Raw genomic sequence first — 24136 nt, forward strand, 5'->3', positions numbered from 1 at the left:
AGAGGGGCAGGATATGCAACCAGAGGGACGAGAGATGCTAGATGGCAACAAGGACTATGTCTGCAGTGTGGCCAAGGCGGTCACTTTGCTTCACAATGTCCATTCCGGCCTGTGCAAAGAGCTCCATTCCCGCCGAGGCGCCCAACCCCTGCCGCCCTTCCTCCACCGACCCGCCCAACGCCCGCTCCGCAGACATCGAGAGGGAGAGGTGCGTTCCGGAAAAGCTCTTCCGAGAAAGGGCTAGAATTAGAGGAAGTGATGGACCTCGATCCCACCGCCTACACAGGGGACGAAGCACCCGAAAGCCCAAATTCGGGAAACGAGATGGATCTGTCGTAGGTGGACCCAAACGGCAGATCAAACCCCAGTCAGTTCCCATAGCGGATAGACCTCAAGGGTCCATATTATTCATGCCTGTTACGTTAGTCAACCCTGAGCGGAAAACTCACATCCGAGTGCAAGCACTCATCGACTCTGGATGTTCCAGAGACATAATTGCACTGGCCCTCGTAAATGGATTAGTACTGCCGATAAGAGAGCTAGAGAATCCAGTCATCTTCGAGCAAATGGATGGATCTAACATGAATCCAGTCACGACTGAAACCGCACTGGTCATTACCGGTATGGGCCAACATTGGGAAACAAGATCCTTTGTAATTAGCTCTACTGCCAAATACCCATTAATCCTGGGAAGTAGATGGTTATGAGACCATAACCTGGACATTAACTGGGCTGCAGGAAGCATCACCTTCAAAGCGGACACTTGCAAAACCCATCGTTGGGATCAAAACTGGGGCGGCAACCCTACCCTTGTGGAGCAAGCACTTCTAACACAAGAGGAAATTAACCAAATTCCCAAACCATACAGAGTCTATCTACAAGCCTTTACTGAAGAAGAAGCCAATACCTTGCCCCCCCATAGGAGGACAGATTGTGCTGTAGAAATCCTTCCTGGAGCTACCTTACCGAAAGGTAGACTTTATCCAATGAGCCCAAATGAAAGAGAGGAACTCAGAAAATTCTTTGACACCAATCTCCAAAGGGGATTTATTCGTCCGCCAAACAGTCCTCATGCAGCACCAGTTCTGTTTGAAAAAAAGAAAGATGGGGGACTGAGACTGTGCACGGACTTCAGAGGACTTAATGCAGTCTCCTCCACGAACACATACCCCATACCTCTCATCAGAGATCTACTCAACATCGTGGCCCAAGGTAACATCTTTACAAAATTGGATTTAAAAGATGCATACTTCCACATTCGTATAAGGGAGGCGGATGAATGGAAAACCGCATTCAATACGCCATTGGGACAATATGAATATTTAGTGATGCCCTTTGGCTTGGCCGGAGCCCCTTCCGTTTTCATGTCCATGATCAATGAAGTATTGCACCAATTTTTGTACAAAGGAGTAGTTGTTTACCTAGATGATGTTTTAATTTACACTGAAACAGAAGAGGAACGTGTTCGCCTAGTGCAACAAGTCCTAACTATTCTTATGTGTAATAATTTGCCCATCAAATTATCAAAATGTGAATTTCATAAAACTGAACTTACATACTTGGGCTATTGCATATCCAAAGATGGCTTAAAAATGGATCCGGGCAAAGTAAAAGCAGTTCAAGACTGGCAAACCCCTACTAATCGCAAAGAACTGCAATCCTTCTTAGGGTTTGCTAATTTCTATAGAGAATTTATTCAAAACTTTGCCCAAATAACTCTCCCCCTCACTGAACTTTTAAAAACCAAAGATAAGGGGGAACAGGCGAAAAAACCAAAAGCCAAAATTGAGTGGACACCACAATGCCAATTAGCCTTTAATCAATTGAAGCAGCAATTCATCTCTGAACCAGTGCTGCAACATCCAGACGAAAATCGTCCATTCATAGTATAAGTTGACGCGAGCGATATAGCGATTGGGGGCGTGCTTCTCCAACGAGGAGCAGACAATATGCTCAAACCTTGTGCATATCTATCCCGAAAATTTTCTGAAGCAGAAAGAAATTGGAATGTTTGGGAGAAAGAAGCGTTTGCTGTCAAAGCGGCGCTTTCCACTTGGCGGCATTGGCTAGAGGGAGCACGCCACCCGTTTGAAGTCTGGACTGATCACAAAAATTTAGAAGTGCTACGCAGTCCTAGACGATTAAATGCCAAACAACTGAGATGGGCAGAATACTTTTCCAAATTTAATTTCACTCTGCAATTCTTGCCAGGCAAAACAAACTTTCTGGCGGATGCCCTTTCGCACATGCCCCAACATAAAAGCAAATGGGAGGAAACGATAGACACAGTATTTTCACCTACCTAACTAGGAGGCGTGGCTACTACGCACAGTCGCACAGCACAACCTCCGCACAAAGACAATGGGTGGAGACAAACATTGAAAGCCAAAGTCGAAAAGGAGGGGGACAGAGTGCCCAAAGAAAAATTAATTCAGTCCGAACAAGGGGAATGGCTATAGGGTAATCGATTTTATGTACCTAAGACTTTAAGAAAAGAAGTCTTGCAACGCTGTCATGACGCCCCAACAGCTGGCCATTACGGATATCTAAAAACACTTCATCTTGTCCAGAGACAATTTTGGTGGCCGGACATGTGCAAAGACATTTCTCAATATGTAGCTTCGTGCCCCATTTGCCTTAGCGCGACAACTCGAAAGGGTAAACCTCCTGGACTGTTACAACCCCTTGAAACTCCAAATCGACCATGGGAAGTTATTTCTATGGACTTTATCACAGACCTTCCCCCCTCAAAAAATTACACCTGTATTTTAGTTGCGGTGGATCTGTTTTCCAAACAAGCTCACTTCATTCCTTGCACCACTATACCTTCGGCAAAGAAATTAGCAGATATTTTCCTAAAACATATTGTAAAACTCCATTCTTTTCCATCAAAGGTGATATCCGATCGCGGCAGACAATTCGTTGCCAACTTCTGGCGGGAGCTCATGCACCTAATGGGAATTGAGCAAGGCTTAAGTTCAGCACATCATCCTCAAACCGACGGACAATCTGAAAAAACTAATCAATTATTAGAGCAATTTCTTCGTTGCTACATTAATTTCCAACAAAACAATTGGACTGATTTGCTACCCCTAGCTGAATTCTTGTACAACAATAGCGTACATGCGTCTACAGGAGAAACTCCGTTTAAAGTAGTCTACAGCTACCACTTTAATCCATTTCCTTTTGAAACTCTACCTCCTGCAACAGCTTCCAATGACGTTTCGGAGTGGTGGAGTGAAGCAGCTCAGCAATGGACTCTGATTCAGCAACATCTCACCAAAGCTAAACAGGATTACAAAAAATACGCCGATCGCCACCGTGCAGCTGACTGGGAACTGCATCCAGGAGATTTAGTGTATCTCTCCACAAAAAATTTGAAAGTTGCCCAAAGCAGCCGAAAACTGGCACTGAAATATTTGGGACCCTTCCCAATTCGCAACATTATTAACAAAGTGACTGTAACCCTCGAATTGCCAAAGAACCTACGCCATGTTCACCCAACTTTCCACATCAGCTTATTGAAGAGAGTTCCCCCAACAGATCAATGGCACACCCGTGCACCTCCCAGACCAACCCTAATTGATGACCAAGTCCACTATGAAGTACAATGGATTTTGGACTCTAAAATCAAACGTAACAAGTTATTTTACCTCATTCGTTGGAAAGACTTTGATTCTGGGTACGATGAGTGGGTGGAGGATATTCATGTGCATGCCCCTAGACTAGTTAACAAATTTCACAGCCTTTACCCTCACAAACCAGGGGGAAGGACATTTTAGAGGGGGCAGTAATGTCAGGTCTGACATTGGTTCTGTGTATGCTCTGTTGAGAGAGACTCCATTTTAATCCTGTCAGTGTTTTAAGCTTTTCTTTTGCAGGTGACAAACCGTCCAGCAAGCAGTTATCTCAGAGAAGGAATGTTTTGACTACTGCCTTTCCAGCCTTGGGAAAGTCTCGCTCAAGTCGTTTGTTTTGAGAACTGTGGGGGGAGGATGGGAAATACTGGGCATGCTATTCTGTACCTGAGTTTGTACCTTCATTTGCAACAATTCCTATGTACCAGCCAAGATACTATATTTTGGTCAGTGGATTACAATGGTTGCCTATATTCAGTAAAGTCTTTTGAAACCAATGGACTCATGTCTAATTGCAAGAGATAGTCTGAATTGCAATTTACAATAAGCCACAGTCTGACACCAGGCACGTGCTGGATAGCAGACAGGCAGCTGCATTTATACTCTGACTTTCTCCTCCATGGGAACCGACAGCAGTTCTCTTCCATTTATCCTCACAGCAACCCTGTGAGGTAGGCTCGTTTAATTGCATGTCACTGACCCTGCCCTGAATTGCATGCCCCTACTAGCTCACTCTCATCAGATCTGGGAAGGTAAGTGAGGGCGGGAGGAGGGCCACCAGTAAGCCCTGGGTTGTCCTGCAGAGGCAGGGTGTGGCTGGCAGTCCTGTGGGTCTTATCTCTTGCCTGCAGAGGCCCACAAGAAGCACCATTGGGGTGGCAAAAGCAGCAGAGGGGGATTCAAATCTGTGCTTCCCACATCCCAGCCTGACACTCTACACGCTATGTAAGCAGTCAGGCTGGCCTCCACCATCTTTAATAGCCATTTTGACATGGCTACCCATGATATAAGTCACCAGGCCTCCGGATTTAAAGTGGCAGGTTGCTTTGCAGCCGAGGACCGCCAGCAAACAGTTGCTGAGTGTCACCTGGGAGACCCAGGCATGAATGGAATGCCGCATAGGAATGCGGAGTGATCCGTGGTGATTGGATTTACAGGCTCCTCAGCCCCTAAGGAATCCAGCGCAACAAAGGCCTCCTAGAGTCATCCCTACTTAACACATTGCTTTGTTATGCACAGACTTGTGCCTTAGGAGTCCCTCTCGCCAATCACAATAAGAGAGACACACACCACGGAGTCCGGTAGAATGAAGCAATATATGATTGTTTAATTTAAACAATGGAGGAACCCTTTTTGAACAATTAAGAACATTTGGTCCTACAGAAAGACAGTGAGGTTTGGATTTGTGCTTGGTGCAATTCACTATTTGAGCACAGACAGTTTGATTTTGTGATGAATTGGAAGCTACATAAGGAGTGTAAAGAGACATTGCAAACAATGGAAGCTGGGGCACAGTTGGACCCCAGTCATACATTTGAGTATATTTCATGTTACTACTTTTCAAAAACATGCTTAAAGACGTATCAGTGAAAAGTAAAGCAAGAGGGGTACACACAGGAATAAGGCAAGAAGCTAGTAATAAGTTCATGTCATTTGTTTGCTGCAGGCAAAAGTTGGTACTGTTCACTTGTGCAGCAAGCCATTTCCACAAATTGTACTGAAGACAATCCTGCAGAGGCTAGGTGTCAGTCATTGGCAGAAAACAGAGAAGCACACACAGAATAAGTGTAGAATTTGCAGTAATAACTGCAAAGATGGCAGCACGATTGTCCAAAGCAGCACGTCTGAGTTCTATGAGCTCAGCATTCAGGGCAGCAATTACAATAGAAGTTGCATTCATTGTCTTAGTCAGGCTGCAAGCTATTTTGCTAAGAGTTCGATGGTTCACAATGGTGAGCACTGGAACTTAGGAGATTCACTGTAGCATAGCACTTTTCAACAGAGAAGCAATTAATCAGCAGACTCCTCAAGGCAGAAGGTGATATATTAAGTTGCGAGGACAGCACACAAGGAATGAGAAGTGAATTGGCAGTCTGAAGTGAATTTGCAGTCTGAACTTGCTCCAGGCTGACTTTTTTTCCATCTCGGGTTGATTGCCACTTGATGCCATGATGCCAAGAGCTGGCTAGATACACCTGGTAGGGACCCACAAAGGACCTGTGGATGATAAAACAGAAACATACCCTTTTCCCCACATTAACAGGGGGACTAGCCCCAGCCAGGTCTTATCTGGCAGGCTCCGATAGTACACCTGTGGAGTAGGTAACTGTGGTTTCTGCCAGAAATGCTGGTCAAAGGCAGAAGCAGGTGAGGAGCAGCAGCTTATGGCTGCGAAAAATTAAGCTGATTGTACGTGAACAAACATTTATGAATTTGCTGCATGGTCATTCCCAGCGTTGGGAGTTGGGACCCTCCTTCCCCCTTGTTGTAATTGTTTAGAGAGGAGGGTTTTAATAGAGCGATTACCACGCTTAAGTCGGGACTGTGGCAGCCTAGAATGCATTTTTTTTCTAATGGAAAACAAGTGCACATTTACTGGACTAAGTTTTTGCAAACAGCTGTTAAAGAGTTTCTAGTTATTATCAGAAGCAAATGCAAACACTTTGCAAAAGATTGCTGTAGAGCAGCCTGGAAACAGCGGTCGGCAAACTGAGAGTCAAGCAGCTCCCACCTCAAGAATGTTCACTAACTTAGCTTTGTTTGTGGAAGTGTGGGGGAAAGGGGGGTGAGAAGAAAGCAGGCTAGCTGTGCACTGCCTGAATATGTTGAAGTGGTGATGAGAGAAATATGATCTGTGAATAAGAATCAGAGAGGATAGCTGTGTGTAAAGCCTTACAAGAGATCTGTGTGAATGAGTTTGGATGAAGTAACTTTAAGAACTAAGAACTACTTTTATGAAACCAATACACTTCTTGAAAAATAAACATTTAATTTTGTGATATCCCAGAGTAACTGTCAGTGTTATATCCCAGGAGATAGGAAAGAACATGAGAAGCAGTTTTTTCCCCTCTGAGGAGTGGTCTAATAGAGAATTCTAAGTCTATCTCATGAAGAATAGAGACTCCCCTTTCCATGGTGGGAATCCTTACTAGAAACTAAGTGGTTACATGCAAATAAGTAACACAAACAGTTGAACTTTTATTTCTTTTAACTGAAAGTAAACATTTGCTAATTCTTAAAACTAGGCAGGGTTAGCTCTGGTTAGTATTTGGTTGGAAGAATGCATGCATAACCCTTATGCTTCAAAGCAGTAACTGTCAGGTCCAGTGTATCTGTCAACTGTACTGACTCCATTTTCTAATGCTTTTAGTGTTTAAGTGCTTTTCCCACAGGTGCACCGCTTCCCAGGCAGATTTCTCACCGGAGGAGATTGTTTTGTCTAACACCGTTCCACCAAGCATTGGCCTTGAGAGAGAGCAACTTCCCAAGACGGAAAGATGTTGTTTTGAGAACTGTGGGGGGAGGCTGGTCCAGCTGGGAACTGTTACTCTGTACCTCATGCTTTGCCCTTCATTGGTAACAATGATCGTGTACCATCCTGAGTCTCCTATTCAGGACAGTGGACTATAATGGACCTTTTCTGCAGTAAAGTTTCCTTAATCAAACAATGGACTCCTGTTTGCTTGTGAGGGGGAACCTGTAGGAAGAGCCTTATTTAGCCACAGTCTGACATTTTGTTACCAATCATGCCTGAGTCGGGCCCAGCGGAATCCAAGGTAGTCCCGGACAGGGATCCTTTGTTTGATCCGTATGCGTCTCCCGACAGTCAACCAGCGCAACCCCAAGAACCTCAGGAACCTGTGCCAGCAGGGACCGGAGCTTCGACTACTACCCCGCCTCTCATCAACCTCGGCAGTGAGGGGACAAGGCCGACGGCTGCTGCCCTCCCCTTGATCTCGTTACCCACACCGTCGGAGTGGGGGGCCAGACCCCGAGAAACGAGAGAGCGCCGGGCCAGCGGGCTACATCCATGAGCTTCTATGGATGGGCGCCGAAGCCTAGAGACTGTCCCTGAATTGGACAGCAGCCAACCGTGGCTGTTTTGGAATAGGACGACCGAACAGACGGACGGGGACGCATCCCGCCACGGCGTTCTGAGTTGGGATTAATTTCGTTCCGACCTCTGTTCGCTCGTGGAGCTGGAGTCGGGCGTTGGAGTGTAGGGAATGGAGCAAGGGTTGGACGCCGTAGTTGGAGACACACCCTTCTGCCCAATTAATGTGGGGGTTGTGATCACAGAGCCACTTGCTGCCTAAGATCAACGGGTATTTGGCCGTCGAGCTGATGACGAAAGATCTTTTCTCCCAGTGTTGGCCCATGCCCGTGACCACTGGAATGGTCTCGGTGGTAACAGGGTTCATGTTAGTGCCATCCATTTGTTCAAAAATTACTGGGTTCTGCAATTCGCGGACTGGCAGGACCAATCCGTTGACTAGGGCTGGGGCGATGATATCTCTTGAACAGCCCGAGTCAATAAGGGCTTGTACACGAATGTGCATCTTCCTCTCCGGGTTCAGCAAAGTCACTGGCAGGAATAGTATGGACCCAGGCGGCCGGTCCCGTGTTGGGACGGGCTTGGGGTGGATCTGTCGTTTGGGCCCTTTCACGACAGATCCATTTCGTTTCCCGACAGGGGGCTTTCTGGATTCCCCTCCGCACTTGGGGAAGCGGGGTCGTATTCCATGACTTCTTCCGCCTCCAACCCCCTTTCTGAGGCTGGTCGCTGGGAAGCACCACGACCTCTGTTCGCTCGTGGAGCTGGAGTCGGGCGTTGGAGTGTAGGGAATGGAGCAAGGGTTGGACGCCGTAGTTGGAGTGGAGGTCTTTGCACAGGCCGGTGGGGGCATTGTGCTGCAAAGTGACCGGCTTGTCCGCATTGCAAACACAGCCCTTGCTGCCATCTAGCATCTCTCGCTCCACGGGTGGCATATCCAGCGCCCCGTCCTCCCTTTTGTAGAGTTAATGGTCTTCTTTGTCCCGTTTGTTGTTGTTGTTCAACTAAACGGACTTCCAAAATGCGATTTTCATAAAACCGAGCTCACCTACCTCGGTTACTGTATTTCCTCGGAGGGTTTGAAGATGGATCCATCTAAAATACAAGCGATCCAAGAATGGCAAACTCCCACTACCCGCAAGGAATTACAGTCCTTCCTGGGTTTTGCCAACTTTTACAGAGACTTTATTGCAAACTTCGCACAAATCACGCTCCCCCTAACAGACCTATTAAGAACCAAGGATAAAGGGGACCAAGCAAAGAAACCCTCCTCCAAAATACAATGGACATCCAATTGCCAAACAGCCTTTGAATGCCTAAAAAAGCAATTCGTTACAGAACCCGTCCTCTCCCACCCCAATGAAAACTGTCCTTTCATAGTGCAAGTCGATGCCAGCGATACAGCCATTGGAGCGGTTTTATTGCAGAAGGGGGAGGATGAAAGGCTACGGCCTTGTGCATTCCTTTCAAGAAAGTTCTCTGAGGCTGAGAGGAATTGGAATGTATGGGAGAAGGAAGCCTTTGCTGTCAAAGCAGCCCTCACTAACTGGCGACATTGGCTAGAAGGGGCAAGGCACCCTTTCGAGGTGTGGACTGATCATAAAAATCTGGAGGCCCTTCGAAGCCCCCGCAGACTGAATGCCAAACAATTACGATGGGCAGAATTCTTTTCCAAATTCAATTTCACTTTAAATTACCTCCCGGGCAAAACTAATTTCCTTGCCGACGCCCTATCGCGCATGCCCCAACACAAAAGCAAAAGGGAGGAGACTATAGACACTGTCTTCTCACCCACGCAACTAGGAGGCGTGGTGACTACCCGCAGCCGAGCGAACCAGCCCCTCCCGCACAGCCAAGACTGGAAAACGAAACTTAAAGCTGAAGTGGAGAAGGAGGGGGATAAAGCGCCCAAAACTAAACTGATTCAATCCCCACAGGGGGACTGGCTGGCCGGGACCAAATTCTATGTCCCCGGCAAGCTCCGACGGGAGGTCTTGCAGCGATGTCACGATGCCCCCACGGCCGGTCATTATGGGTATCTGAAAACGTTACATCTGGTTCAACGACAATTCTGGTGGCCGGGCATGCGCAAAGACATTTCCCAATATGTTAGTTCCTGCCCCATTTGCCTCAGCGCCAAAACTCGAAAAGGAAAACCTCCGGGCCTCCTACAGCCGTTAGAAACACCTAACCGACCTTGGGAAATAATCTCCATGGATTTTATCACTGATTTGCCCAATTCAAAAGGACATAATTGCATTTTAGTAGTGGTAGATCTGTTTTCCAAGCAAGCACATTTTATTCTGTGTACTGCTGTACCCACCACGCGGAAATTGGCGGATTTATTCTTAAAACACATCGTAAAATTACATTCTTTTCCGTCCAAGGTGATTTCGGATCGCGGCGGACAGTTCGTTGCCAACTTCTGGCGGGAGCTTTTGCGAATGTTGAATATTGAACAAGGAATCAGCTCAAGCCACCACCCACAAACCGACGGGCAATCCGAAAAAACTAATCAAATTTTAGAGCAGTTCCTTCGTTGTTATATTAATTTCCAACAAGATAACTGGGTGGATCTTCTCCCTCTCGCAGAATTCTCATACAACAACAGTGTGCATGCTTCCACGGGAGAGGCTCCTTTCAAGATTGTATATGGAGCTCACTTCAACCCTTTCCCGCTGGACGCTCCCCCTCTCCATTCCTCTAGCTCGCCGGACGCATCTTCATGGTGGGGGGAGGCCGCTCAACAATGGACTCTTATCAAAAAGCACCTCGAGAAAGCCAAACAGGATTACAAAAGGTACGCAGATCGCCATCGTGCGGCCGATTGGGATTTACAACCTGGGGATCATGTTTATATTTCCACCAAGAATCTAAAACTAGCCCAGACCAGCCGAAAACTAGCGCTAAAGTTCCTTGGACCTTTTCCTGTGCGCAAGGTAATCAACAAAGTGACTGTTGAAGTAGATTTGCCCAAGAGTTTGCGCCATGTTCATGATACGTTCCATGTCAGTCTCTTAAAGAAAGCTCCAACCGACAACAACTGGCATGTCAAAGCTCCGCCCATTCCTACTCTAATAGACGACCAAGTACACTATGAGGTGCAACAAATTCTGGACTCGAAGTTCAAACGTAAACAGCTGTTTTACCTCATTAGGTGGAAGGACTTTGATTCTGGTTATGATGAATGGGTGAACTCCGTGCATGTTCATGCTCCTAGGTTAACCAAAGCTTTTCATACCCGTTACCCATATAAACCAGGGGGGGATCTATTTTAAGGGGGGCAGAATGTCAGGTCCAGTGTATCTGTCAACTGTACTGACTCCATTTTCTAATGCTTTTAGTGTTTAAGTGCTTTCCCCACAGGTGCACCGCTTCCCAGGCAGATTTCTCACCGGAGGAGATTGTTTTGTCTAACACCGTTCCACCAAGCATTGGCCTTGAGAGAGAGCAACTTCCCAAGACGGAAAGATGTTGTTTTGAGAACTGTGGGGGGAGGCTGGTCCAGCTGGGAACTGTTACTCTGTACCTCATGCTTTGCCCTTCATTGGTAACAATGATCGTGTACCATCCTGAGTCTCCTATTCAGGACAGTGGACTATAATGGACCTTTTCTGCAGTAAAGTTTCCTTAATCAAACAATGGACTCCTGTTTGCTTGTGAGGGGGAACCTGTAGGAAGAGCCTTATTTAGCCACAGTCTGACAGTAACCTTTTGAGACTTTAAAAGAGAAGATTTTAAGGAGAATCTTACAGACCTATGCTGTAATTCACTTGGAGTTTCAGTGAGAAAGACAGACTACAAATAATGTGAATAAGTAAGAAACTGACAACCAATCAAACCAAAGAAGTTTTTTGTGGCAGATGACTGAGAGCTTTCAGAAAATTTTTAGGCTTTGTGTACTTTGATACCAGGATTTCTGTTGATCCTACAAGGCAGAAGATTTTAAGATAGAATGTCACTTATAACAGTGAAAGAAGGAGTGTAGAAACAGAGCTATAAGATTAGAATTGATTGGGGGTGCTAAATAAGCACCAGAAAGACAGCTGATTAGTTTATAAACATAATGTGAGTTAGAGATGAGCTTGAAGAGAATATTTAGTAATTCCCCAGAACTCGTTGTAAAGCTACAAGTGTGGGGGTTTTTCCATTTCCAGTCGGGCTGGTAGGTCTTGGTTTTACACCTCCACCCCCAGGATCCTGGCATTCTCCCTGAGGGAGAGCGGCAGCAAGCAAAAAGTCTTGATGAGAGGGATTTCCTATCTCTTGGCAAGCTTTAACCATGTCTGCCAATTCCGGGGTTTTTCCCAGACCTGCAATAACTCTTTGGTACTCAGAAGTAGCATCCTCTTTAGTCAAGTTAAGAAGCAACTTTTCTTGAGAGTCAGTGTTATTAACTTGATGCGTGATAAAATCTGGATAGGGCTCTGTGGTTTTTCTCAACTCAGTAAGAACAGTATAAGAGAGAGGCTTATATTCCACAATCTGGTGGCTCTGATCAGTAACTTGATTTGTTACATGAACTGGCATTTCAGTTAATTCTGCCACATCCTCAGATTTAGCCTTCTCAGTTAATTCTGCAGCATCCACATTCCCCGTGAAATGCACTGAGCTCACTGACAGCATTTCCGTTGATTCTGGAATGCTTTTAGTGGGAGCCTCAGCTAGAGCAGCCTGGAGGCGATCTCGTTCCAGTACCTCCCTCACAAGACCTGCTGAGACTCCTCCAGTGGAAGGTGGAGGATTGAAATCTTGACTGGGGGGTGCAGAAGGTTGTGGAGGAGAGGAAGAGCTGAGTGGTACTGGAGGAAGCAACTGCACCTCAGCATACTTTGGTGGACATTCCTTAGATAATTGAGCTGAAGGAGGGACTAGCTTACATTCCGAAGCCTTTGGAGAAGGGGAATCTAATACAGTGTAATGGGTCTCCTGTAAACAAATTATATTACAATGCTGCTTAGATAGCCAATGGAAAATAGTTTTACGTTTAGGTGGTGAGTTCAGTCCATTTACATTCCAAGATATGATTTTGCATTCCGTGATCAAATTCTGGATCTTTTAGGTAAGTCTTTTTCATTGTCCATAAAAAACATCTCCATCTCATGACTGGAGCTAATAGTTTTCTTGACTGTTTGAAATTCAAAACTCAAACCCTCTGGTATCACCCATCTATATGTACAGTGAGGTCTAGAAAATGTATATCTAATATTCAACTCCTTCAACGTTTGAACCAATTCTCTATATTTCTTCCTTTCTAACAGGACTCCCCTAGGTAGCTCTTTCATTATTCGCACTCTTTTCCCATCAATTTCCAAAGGGTTTTGAAATTGCTTACTCACAATGTCTTCTCTTATTCTTTTTGTTGTAAATTGCACTATCATATCTCTTGGTAAATTTTTTTGAGCTGCATATTTTGAATTAATTCTGTATGCCACATCCAGAAAAGCCGCAACTTCTTCCACTTCCTTATCCAAAAATTGTGCAAGTATTTCTGATATCTGCTCTTGGGCTGATTTCCCCTCTACTTCCGGGACTCCACGAAATCTAAGTTGTTTTTCCATGTGTTTACATTCCATCACGGCCATTCTTCCTTTCAAACCCTTAGTTTCAGTCTTAAAAGAAGCAGACAATTTGTCAACTTCATCTTCCTTTACTTTAACTTTCAGCTGTGTTGTTTGTAATTCCTTCTTGACCTCCTCAATACTCTTGGATAGTTCTGCCACCTTTGATTTAAGTGTCTCTTTAAAATCTTTCGCCATATCCCTTATCATGTCTTTAATCTCTTTATTTCCATCTGCCACTTTCTTGTCCAAACTCTCCAGCGCCGACTGCCACTCCTTCTTTGACATTGTGGGGCTAGCTTTACCTCACTCCCACGAGTCTGCTCTCTTCCGCAACTCGGTGGCAAGAGTAATTTATTATTTTCAAAATTGAAACCTTTGTTTTAAACAAATTCTTCTCCAATTAACAAGTTCCGGTATCCAAAATGGCGGGCGTCTTTTCTCTATGGTTTTGACTCGAAGCTTCTGCCCTTACCCTTCTCCAAGATGTCCCACTTCCGCTTGAATTAAGGTCTTGCCCTTTCCCTTTTCCAAGATGGTGCACTTCCTTTTCCGGGCTTCCTTTTGTCAGGTTCTGATTGTGTTTAAGCCAAAGAGACTCCATTTTAACTCTGTCTGTATTGTAAGTGACTCTTTTGCAGGTGGCAAGCCTTCCCTTGGAAACTTACAGAACAAGGAGGACTGTTGTGTCTACATATCTCTGCAGTTCCAGTACTCTTGGGAAACTTCCACTTTGAGCAGAACCACAAGTGACAAAAGGCACAGATTGGACACTTGTCCAAGGGACACTTCCCTCAAGTTTTGATGGGAAATGTAGGCAGCTTGGACAAATGACAGTTGAAAAGTCCATTGGACAGCAGTCAGAGAGCGAAGCTGCGAGACCAGGATGCCTACATTTCCCATCAAAACTTGAGGGAAGCAGACAAGTGTCCAATCTGTGCCTTTTGTCACTTGTGGTTCTGCTCTCTCTCACCCTCGAGCCGATTGTTTTGAGAACTGTGGGGGAGGTTGGGGCCTAGGAGAAACTACTACTCTGTACCTTAGCTTTTGCCTGTCATTTGTAACAATTTTCCATGTTCAGCTAAGATCCGTGTATCTAGGAATGTGTACTCTAATTGTTGTTTATCTTCAGCAAAAGCCTTTTGGAATCTATGGACTTTTGTCTAATTGCAAGGGGCAGGATGAGTTGCAACTTTTAGCAAGCCACAGCCTGACATTTTGTTATGAATCACCTCTGTTCCAATGCCTTGGCCAGAGGAGACGGATACCAAGGCTGTGCCCATCAGGGACACTTTGTTTGATCCATATGTCTCCAGCATGGAAGGAGTGGAACCTACTACAATAAATCAACCTGTTCCAGGGGGAACGGAGTCTGGTCCTGATACAGTATATCCCCTCGTACCCGATAGAGCTGGCACCCAGGATGTCTGGAGGGACTTGGGAGCTCGACCATGGGTGACGGCAGTACCCCTGATATCCTTGCCTACACCGAGGCAGTGGGGATCCAGGCCTAGAGAGACGAGGGAGAGAAGAGTGAGCACGGTGTTCTCCAGGTCGCTCATTGACGTGAGACGGACGGTCGGTTCGTCAATGGAGGAAGGACCTAGCATTATTTGGGAGCTTCCCAGGCAGTCCCGGACGCCAATCGAGGCGCGGGCCAGCAACCAGCCATGGTACAAATGGAATAAAGAAACCAAACAACTGGAGGATTGGGACCCCAGAGGTACTGAGGATGCCCCGGATTGGGATACCACCTGTCGCAATTTGATGAGCTGGGATTATGCCGAAGTTGCTATGTGGATGAGGCAGAGCAAATCAAGTCGTTAAAGTTGGCAGCAATTACAAAGTTGAACTTTAGCTGTAGATGCCGGGATTTCGGCAGTGACAGGACTGGCAAAAGGATTCCTTGCTGGGATATCGGATGAAGAGTCTACCGGGGCTACTGGAATGGGGGAGATTCGGCCTTGGTCCCGAGCTACCACCTCTTCTGAGGAATATGTGGATATAGTACCATTCCAACCTGAGATACCCCAGGAGTTGCCGTATGAGGATGTGGACACTTCATTGCCAGTGCACGTACAACGTCTGGAAGATCGAATTGGCTGTATGGAGTAGAGTTTGGCCCGTGCAGTGCACTTGTTGTCTGTGCTAGTTGTGGAAGGTGGAGGTGAAGGGCTGCGGCAAGGAGATAGCGAGCACCCTAGGGTATCGATAGGGCGAGGTGTAGCAGCCGCTCAACATCCAGCACCTATACAAGTTCCCCCGTTGGGCATGGGTCCACCCGTTTTACCGGACGAGGAGCAAGATGAACCAGTGGTGCCTCCGCAAGAGCTTCTGCAAGGCCCACCGGATGCCCCGCTATAGGAATTGCCACAGGGGCCTCCTCAAGATGATAATCAGCCACCACCGGGACCCCCGAGAGACGGGAACAAACCCCCTCTTCAACCTCAAGAACAGCCTCTCCAGCCACAAGAGCCTCCACTTCAGCCCCAAGAGCAGCCTCCGATACTCCCGCCACCATGGGGACAACTGCCTTACCAGCCTCCTCCAAGGGGTCCAGCACCGCCACCTTACCAACCGCGGCAAGTACCTCAGGGTCTCCCACAACCGAGACCTCAGGGTCCCCTGCAACTGAGACCACAGGGTCCCCCGCAGCCGAGACCTCGACAACCACCAACACAACCTATCCCCAGGCAGCCGGACACACAGCCCAGACCCAGACAGGTACCTGTGCAGTACTACCCGTTACCAGCTCCAGCCCCGATCGCTAGACCTCAGGAGTTACCGATGGGGTGGGTAAAGTTGGAAGCTACATTTGATGGAGACCCTTCGAAATTAGGGTTTTTCTTAGTACAAGCACTTCAATTCTTCAATCGCTGGGGACATTTGTTTGAAGACGAAGCTAGCCAAATCGAGCATTTGGGATCCTGGCTGCAAGGGAAGGCGGCGGAATGGTATGTAACTTTGAACAAATTGGGGGCTCCGGAACTTGATACTTTGCAAGGCTTAGTAGCTGCTCTCCGAGCGCAATATGAGGATCCACTAGAAGAGGAAAGGGCTCGAACGGAATTACAAACCATTAGACAAGGCAACTTGTCAGCCAGAGACTATGTTACTAAATTCCGACAGCTAGCCGCCAAATGCCCGAGATGTGAGGAATCCACAAAAATAATTCTGTTTAAACAAGGCATGAATCCTAAATTGCTGGACCGAGCCCTCATGCAAGATAATCCCCCAACATTATTGGGTTGGATTCAATTAGCATGTGAAGTGGAAAACTGCATGCAGGAAGTACGTCTAGTAGAGCAACAGCAGGCTTCGGGGCACCGAAGAACCTCTATAATTACCCAAGGGGGAAGAGGAGTAGGATACCCAGCTAGAGGAGTGAGAGAGGCTAGATGGCGACAAGGACTGTACCTACATTGTGGCCAAAGCGGTCACTACGCAGCGCAATGTCCACTCCGGCCTGTGCCACAAGCTCCGCTCCAGCCACTACGTACAACCGCTACCACCAATCCCCCTCCATACCGTCCAACGCCAGCTCCCTGAACTGCCAGAGGGCGCGGTGCAACTCGCAGAAACCCTCTGGATAAAGGATTAGAGCTGGAAGAAGTTATGGACTTTGATTCAAATGCCTTAATTGGAGAAGAAGGACCCGAAAGCCCGCGTTCAGGAAATGAGATGGATCTGTCGTGAAAGGTCCCAAACAACAGATCAAAAACCAGTCTACTCCCATAGTGGACAGACCAAGAGGGTCCATACTATTCATGCCAGTTACACTAGTCAACCCAGAGCGGAAAACTCATATACGTGTACATAGATCCAGAGGAGTTAGCCGTGTTAGTCTGTAGTAGCAAAATCAAAAAGAGTCCAGTAGCACCTTTAAGACTAACCAATTTTATTTTATTGTAGCATAAGCTTTCGAGAATCAAGTTCTCTTCATCAGATGCCTGATCCGAACTGGTCAAATACAGAAGAGGAGGGGAGGGGAAAGAACAGGACATATATCACAAGAAGACAGGATGCAATTAGTGTGAAGGCAATCAAAACATTCCTTTGCTTGTAAATGTAAACATCTCCTTTTGGTGTGGAGTCAGTTTGCCGCAGTGAAGGTATACAATTCCTATGTAGTATAAGCCCTCGATAACCACAGCTCTCCCTGCCAGCTGCATCTGACAAAGAGAACTGTGGTCCCCGAAAGCCCACACGCACTCAGGCTGAGATAATTGACAAACAAAGCCCACACCAGGCATCTCTGGGCTCCCCCAGACCACGCCTCTGTAAAGGAAATCTGTTACCTGTGATAATGTGATAACCATTCATAGTCTCTATTCAGTCCCAGCTTGACAGAGTCAAATTTGCATATGAATTCCAATTCAGCAGCCTCCCGTTGGATTTTGTTTTTGAAGGGTTTCTGTTGAACCACAGCGACTTTTAAGTCTTTGGTGGAATGTCCTGGTAGATTGAAGTGTTCTCCCACTGGTTTCTGGACGTTTCCATTTCTAATGTCAGATTTGTGTCCATTTATTCTTTTGCGTAGAGGTTGGCTGGTTTGTCCAATGTACAGAGCAGAAGGACATTGTTGGCACATGAGGGCATATATCAGATTGGAGGATGAGCAGCTGTAAGAGCCAGAGACAGTGTAGTTGATGCCATTGGGTCCTGTAATTGTATTCCCTGGGTAGATATAGGGGCAGAGCTGGCATCTGGGTCTGTTGCAGGGCCTGGTACCTGTGCTGGTGGCCCTGCTGGCCGATTCATGATTGTAAGTGAGAAGTCGTTTAAGATTGGGGGGCTGTCTGTAGGCAAGGAAAGGTCTTCCAACCAGGACTTCTGAGAGAGAGGTATCATTTTCCAGGATGGGTTGTAGCTCCCTGATGATACGTTGGATGGGTTTGAGCTGGGAGCTATAGGTGACAACCAGTGGTGTTCTGTTGTTAGTTCCTTTAGGTATGTCCTGGAGCAGACTGTTTCTGGGTACTAGTCTGGCCCTGTTGATTTGTTTCTTCACTTCATTTGGTGGGTACTGTAGTCTCAAAAATGCTTGTTGTAAATCTCTTAAGTGTGAGTCTCGGTCGAGAGCATCGGAGCAGATACGGTTGTAACATAAGGCTTGGCTGTAGACAATAGACCGAGTGGTATGTTTAGGGTGGAAGCTGGAGGCATGTAGATATGAGTATCGGTCTGTTGGTTTCCGGTATAAGGTGGTATTTATTCGTCCATTATGTAGTTGTACAGTGGTGTCCAGGAAGTGTACCTGTTGTGTAGAGTGGTCCAGGCTTAGGTTGATAGTAGGGTGAAAGTTATTGAAGTCCTGATGAAATCTCTCAAGGGCTTCCTTCCCATGGGTCCAAATGATGAAGATGTCATCCAGGAATCTTAAGTATAGTAGTGGTTCCAGTGGATGGGAGCTGAGGAAGCGTTGCTCCAAGTCCACCATGAATATGTTAGCATATTGTGGTGCCATGCGTGTGCCCATGGCTGTGCCATTAACCTGTAGATATAAGTTGTCACCAAATTCGAAGTAATTGTGAGTGAGTATGAAGTGACAAAGTTCAGTGGCGAGGTGTGCTGTGGTTTTGTCCGTGATAATATTCCGTATGGCTTGCAGTCCATCTGCATGTGGGATATTGGTGTACAGGGCCTCCACATCCATGGTTGCTAGGATGGTGCCATCTGGTAGGTTGTCAATGGACTGTATTTTCCTGAGGAAGTCAGTGGTGTCCCGTAAGTAGCTGCGTGTGCTGGTGGCATAGGGCCTGAGGATAGAGTCCATGTATCCCGAGACTCCTACTGTGATGGTGCATTTTCCTGAAACAATTGGGCGTCCTGGATTACCTGGTTGGTGGATTTTGGGTAGTAGGTAGAATCTTCCTGGTCGTGGTTCCTGGGGTGTGTCCATATGGATGCATTCTTGTATGTCCATGGGGAGTGTTTTTAATATTTTATTGAGTTCCCTTTTGTATTGCTCCGTGGGGTCAGAAGGTAGTATTTTATAGAATGTTGTGTTGGAGAGTTGTCTTTCTGCTTCTTGTATATAATTTTGTTTGTCCATGATGACAACTGCTCCGCCTTTGTCAGCTTCCTTGATTACGATGCCAGAATTATTTTGGAGGCTGTTTATGGCCTCTCTTTCTCCACGGCTGAGATTCTGCTTTAGGTGTTGTTGTTTGTCAATTATCTCAGCCTGAGCACGTCTACAGAAGCATTCAATGTAAAAGTCCAATGAGGAGTTACGGCCCTCAGGGGGTGTCCATGTGGAATTCTTTTTCCTGGAGTTTTGTAACGATGGTTGCGTATTGCTGTTCAAGGGACATAATTGCACCCACTCTAGTTAACGGACTGGCCCTTCCAATGAAAGAACTTGAAACTCCTGTGATTTTCGAACAAATGGATGGCTCCAACATGAACCCAGTGACCACCGAAACCATACCGGTGATTACAGGAATGGGTCAGCATTGGGAGACTAGATCTTTCGTAATCAGCTCTACCGCCAAATACCCTCTGATTTTGGGCAGCAGATGGTTGTGGGATCACAACCCAGACATTGACTGGCCGGTCGGGAGCATTACTTTTAAATACGACGGTCGTAAAAACCACCGTTGGAACCAAAATTGGAGTGCCAACCCTACTCAAACAGAGAAAGCACTATTAACCCAAGAAGAAATCAATCAAATACCAAAGGAATACAGAGCATATCTGCAAGCTTTCACCGAAGAAGCAAATACCCTACCTCCCCATAGAAGGACTGATTGTGCAGTAGAAATCCTTCCAGGAGCTACACTGCCAAAAGGCAGACTATATCCAATGAGCCCAGCAGAGAGGGAGGAACTACGCAAATTCATTGATACCAATTTAGAAAGAGGACTTATCAGACCTGCCAATAGTCCTCATGCAGCTCCAGTACTATTTGTAAAGAAAAAAGATGGAGGACTAAGATTATGCAAGGATTTTAGAGGACTTAATGCTGTCTCCTCCACAAATGCGTATCCAATTCCCCTCATCAGGGATCTACTCAACGTCGTGGCTCAAGGTAAGATCTTTACAAAATTGAACTTAAAAGATGCTTACTTCCACGTCCGTATAAGGGAGGGAGATGAATGGAAAACCACGTTCAATACGCCCTTAGGGCAGTATGAATATTTAGTCATGCCTTTCGGTCTGTCTGGAGCACCTTCAGTCTTCATGTCTATGATTAATGAAGTTCTACATGAATTTTTATACAAAGGAATGGTTGTTTACCTAGATGATGTGCTAATTTATTCAGAAACAAAGGAAGAGCACATAAACTTGGTTCAACAGATTTTAACCACCCTTATGCAACATAAATTGCCCATCAAATTGTCAAAATGTGAATTCCATAAATCTGAACTCAGTTATTTAGGATACTGTATTTCCAAAGATGGGCTAAGAATGGACCCGGGCAAAATCAAAGCAATACATGAACGGCAATCCCCTTCTACCCGTAAAGAACTACAATCCTTTCTAGGGTTTGCCAATTTCTATTGAGAATTTATAGAGAACTTTGCCCAAATAACTCTCCCTCTCACAGAGCTATTAAAAACAAAAAATAAGGGGGAGCAAGCTAAGAAACCCACGTCCAAATTGAGTTGGACTCCTGAATGTCAGCTGGCTTTTAATACTTTAAAGCAGCAATTCATATCGGAACCAGTTTTACAACACCCTGATGAAAATCGCCCATTCTTTGTACAGGTGGACGCCAGCGATATGGCGATAGGGGGAGTTCTATTGCAAAAAGGGGACGACAATAAGCTGAAACCTTGTGCCTATCTCTCCCAAAAATTTTCAGACGCAGAGAGAAATTGGAATGTTTGGGAAAAGGAAGCGTTTGCAGTCAAAGCAGCGCTCTCTACTTGGAGGCATTGGCTAGAGGGAGCCCTCTACCCTTTTGAAGTGTGGACTGATCACAAAAATCTGGAAGCATTACGCAGCCCCAGGAGGCTAAATGCCAAACAATTAAGATGGGCTGAATATTTTTCCAAATTCCAGTTCACCCTAAAGTTTTGCCTGGCAAAACTAACTTCTTAGCAGACGCTTTATCACGCATGCCTCAACTAAAAAGCAAGTGGAAGGAAACCATAGACACAGTATTCTCACCAATGCAATTAGGGGGCGTGGTTACAACGCGCAGCCGCGCAACACAGCAGTCTCAAGCAGAACTGGGGTGGAGACAAAAATTGAAAAGCGAAGTGGAAAAGGAGGGGGAGAATATACCCAAAGATAAACTAACTCGATCTGCTCAAGGGGAATGGCTGTGGGGCGACCGCTTTTATGTACCAGCCAGTTTACGGAAAGAAGTATTGCAACGTTGTCATGATGCCCCAACCGCTGGCCATTATGGGTATTTGAAAACGCTTCACTTAATACAAAGACAGTTTTGGTGGCCAAGCTTAAGCAAGGATGTTTCTCAATATGTGGCATCTTGTCCAATATGTCTCAGTGCTAAAACCAGAAAAGGAAAACCTCCGGGATTGTTACAGCTCCTCGAAACCCCAAACAGACCTTGGGAAATTATCTCTATGGACTTTATTACTGATCTCCCTCCCTCCAGAAACCACACTTGTATTCTAGTTGTGGTGGATTTATTTTCAAAACAAGCTCATTTCATCCCTTGTACCGCCATACCTTCTGCACGAAAATTAGCAGACCTTTTTGTAAAGCATATTGTAAAACCACATTCTTTTCCATCAAAGGTGATATCTGACCGTGGCGGACAGTTTGTTGCCAACTTCTGGCAGGAGCTTCTTCAACTTATGGATGTAGAGCAAGGCCTTGGCTCCGCCCACCATCCACAAACCGACAGACAGTCGGAAAAAACTAATCAGATCTTGGAACAATTCCTACGCTGTTATATTAATTTTCAACAATATAATTGGATCGACTTGTTGCCTTTGGCCGAATTTTCTCATAACAACCGTGTACATTCTTCTACTGGGGAAACACCATTCAAAGTAGTTTATGGATATGATTTTAAACCGTTTCCTTTTGAAGCTCTTCCCCCTACAACAGCCTCCAAAGAGGTTTCAGATTGGTGGGGAGAGGCTGCACAACAACGGACTCTAATACAGCAAAATCTTGAAAAAGCCAAGCAGGATTACAAAAAGTACGCCGATCGCCATTGTGTGGCCGAATGGGAACTGCATCCAGGAGATCTTGTTTATCTTTCAAGAAAAAACGTAAGAGTGGCGCAAACAAGTCGTAAATTGGCTCTCCGATAGTTGGGACCTTTTCCTGTTCGCAAAGTAATCAACAAAATCACTGTCGCCCTAGATTTGCCAAAGAATTTACGCCAAGTACATCCTACTTTCCACATCAGTTTGTTGAAAAAGGTGCCCCCTGCAAACCAATGGCACACCACCACTCCACCAATACCTACTTTGATTGATGACCAAATCCATTATGAAGTCAAAGAAATCCTGGACTCCAAAATTAGACACAACAAGTTGTTTTACTTAATTAGATGGAAAGACTTTGAATCTGGTCATGATGAATGGGTAGAATCTATTCATATTCATGCCCCAATACCCTTTTAAACCTGGGGGGCCATCTTAAGGGGGGCAGAATGTCAGGTTCTGATTGTGTTTAAGCCAAAGAGACTCCATTTTAACTCTGTCTGTATTGTAAGTGACTCTTGTGCAGGTGGCAAGCCTTCCCTTGGAAACGTACAGAACAAGGAGGACTGTTGTGTCTACATATCTCTGCAGTTCCAGCACTCTTGGGAAACTTCCACTTTCTCACCCTCGAGCCGATTGTTCTGAGAACTGTGGGGGAGGTTGGGGCCTAGGAGAAACTACTACTCTGTACCTTAGCTCTTGCCTGTCATTCGTAACAATTTTCCATGTTCAGCTAAGATCCGTGTATCTTGGAATGTGTACTCTAATTGTTGTTTATCTTCAGTAAAAGCCTTTTGGAATCTATGGACTTTTGTCTAATTGCAAGGGGCAGGATGAGTTGCAACTTTTAGCAAGCCACAGTCTTACACCTTTAGCAGCGGCTTCCAGCCCGCTACTCTATTTCTTTGACACACTTCTTGATCCCAACCACACAGCATTTCTCGCGATTCTTCAAGTTTCCCACAGTTCACAGTTCTCTCTCTCAGACCGCAGGTAAACAATAATTACTTTTCCACTCTAATAATGTAAACAATAATGTAAACAATAATTACTTTTCCACTCTAATTCTTCTAAATAAATTCTTTTTTACTCAGTCACTTTGCCGGAACATAGCCAGTAAATCTTTAAAACTTAGTGATTTTTATCTTCCAATTTAATTCAGTTCCTCTTATCAAATTTCTTCTCAAAAAGAGAGATAGCAATCTTTACCTTAACAGTTCTATTTGCGGGTTGTAATCACTGTTTCAATACTCAAAATAGTCCAAATTAGTCCGAATTGATTGCTGAAGCTTGGGTACAATGATCTTATGTCAATTCAATGACTCGGGAGCCACTGCAGAGATCTTTGCCATCCTTCGTAGAGCGGGATCTCAAGGCTGGGTGGGAGATCGTTGCACAGATCACCCCCCACAGCCGAGATCAACACACCCTCAGGATCCTAGCGCTCACGCCTGTTCTCCGCCTAAGAACAGGGGGCCGCAGGCGATCAAACACCCCACTAGTCCTCACAAACAGTGGCTCGGACAGCTCAGCTCCCTGAGCTGTCAGACCACCATGATCCCAAAATGGAAGTCTTCACCTTCCCAAATCTGATGAGAGTGAGCTAGTAGGGGTATGCAATTCAGGGCAGGGTCAGTGACATGCAATTAAACGAGCCTACCTCACAGGGTTGCTATGAGGATAAATGGAAGAGAACCGCTTTCGGTTCTCATGGAGGAGAAAGTCAGAGTATAAATGCAGCCACCTGTC

This window comes from Eublepharis macularius, chromosome 4 (genome assembly GCF_028583425.1).
Source record: "Eublepharis macularius isolate TG4126 chromosome 4, MPM_Emac_v1.0, whole genome shotgun sequence".
Taxonomy (NCBI): domain Eukaryota; kingdom Metazoa; phylum Chordata; class Lepidosauria; order Squamata; family Eublepharidae; genus Eublepharis; species Eublepharis macularius.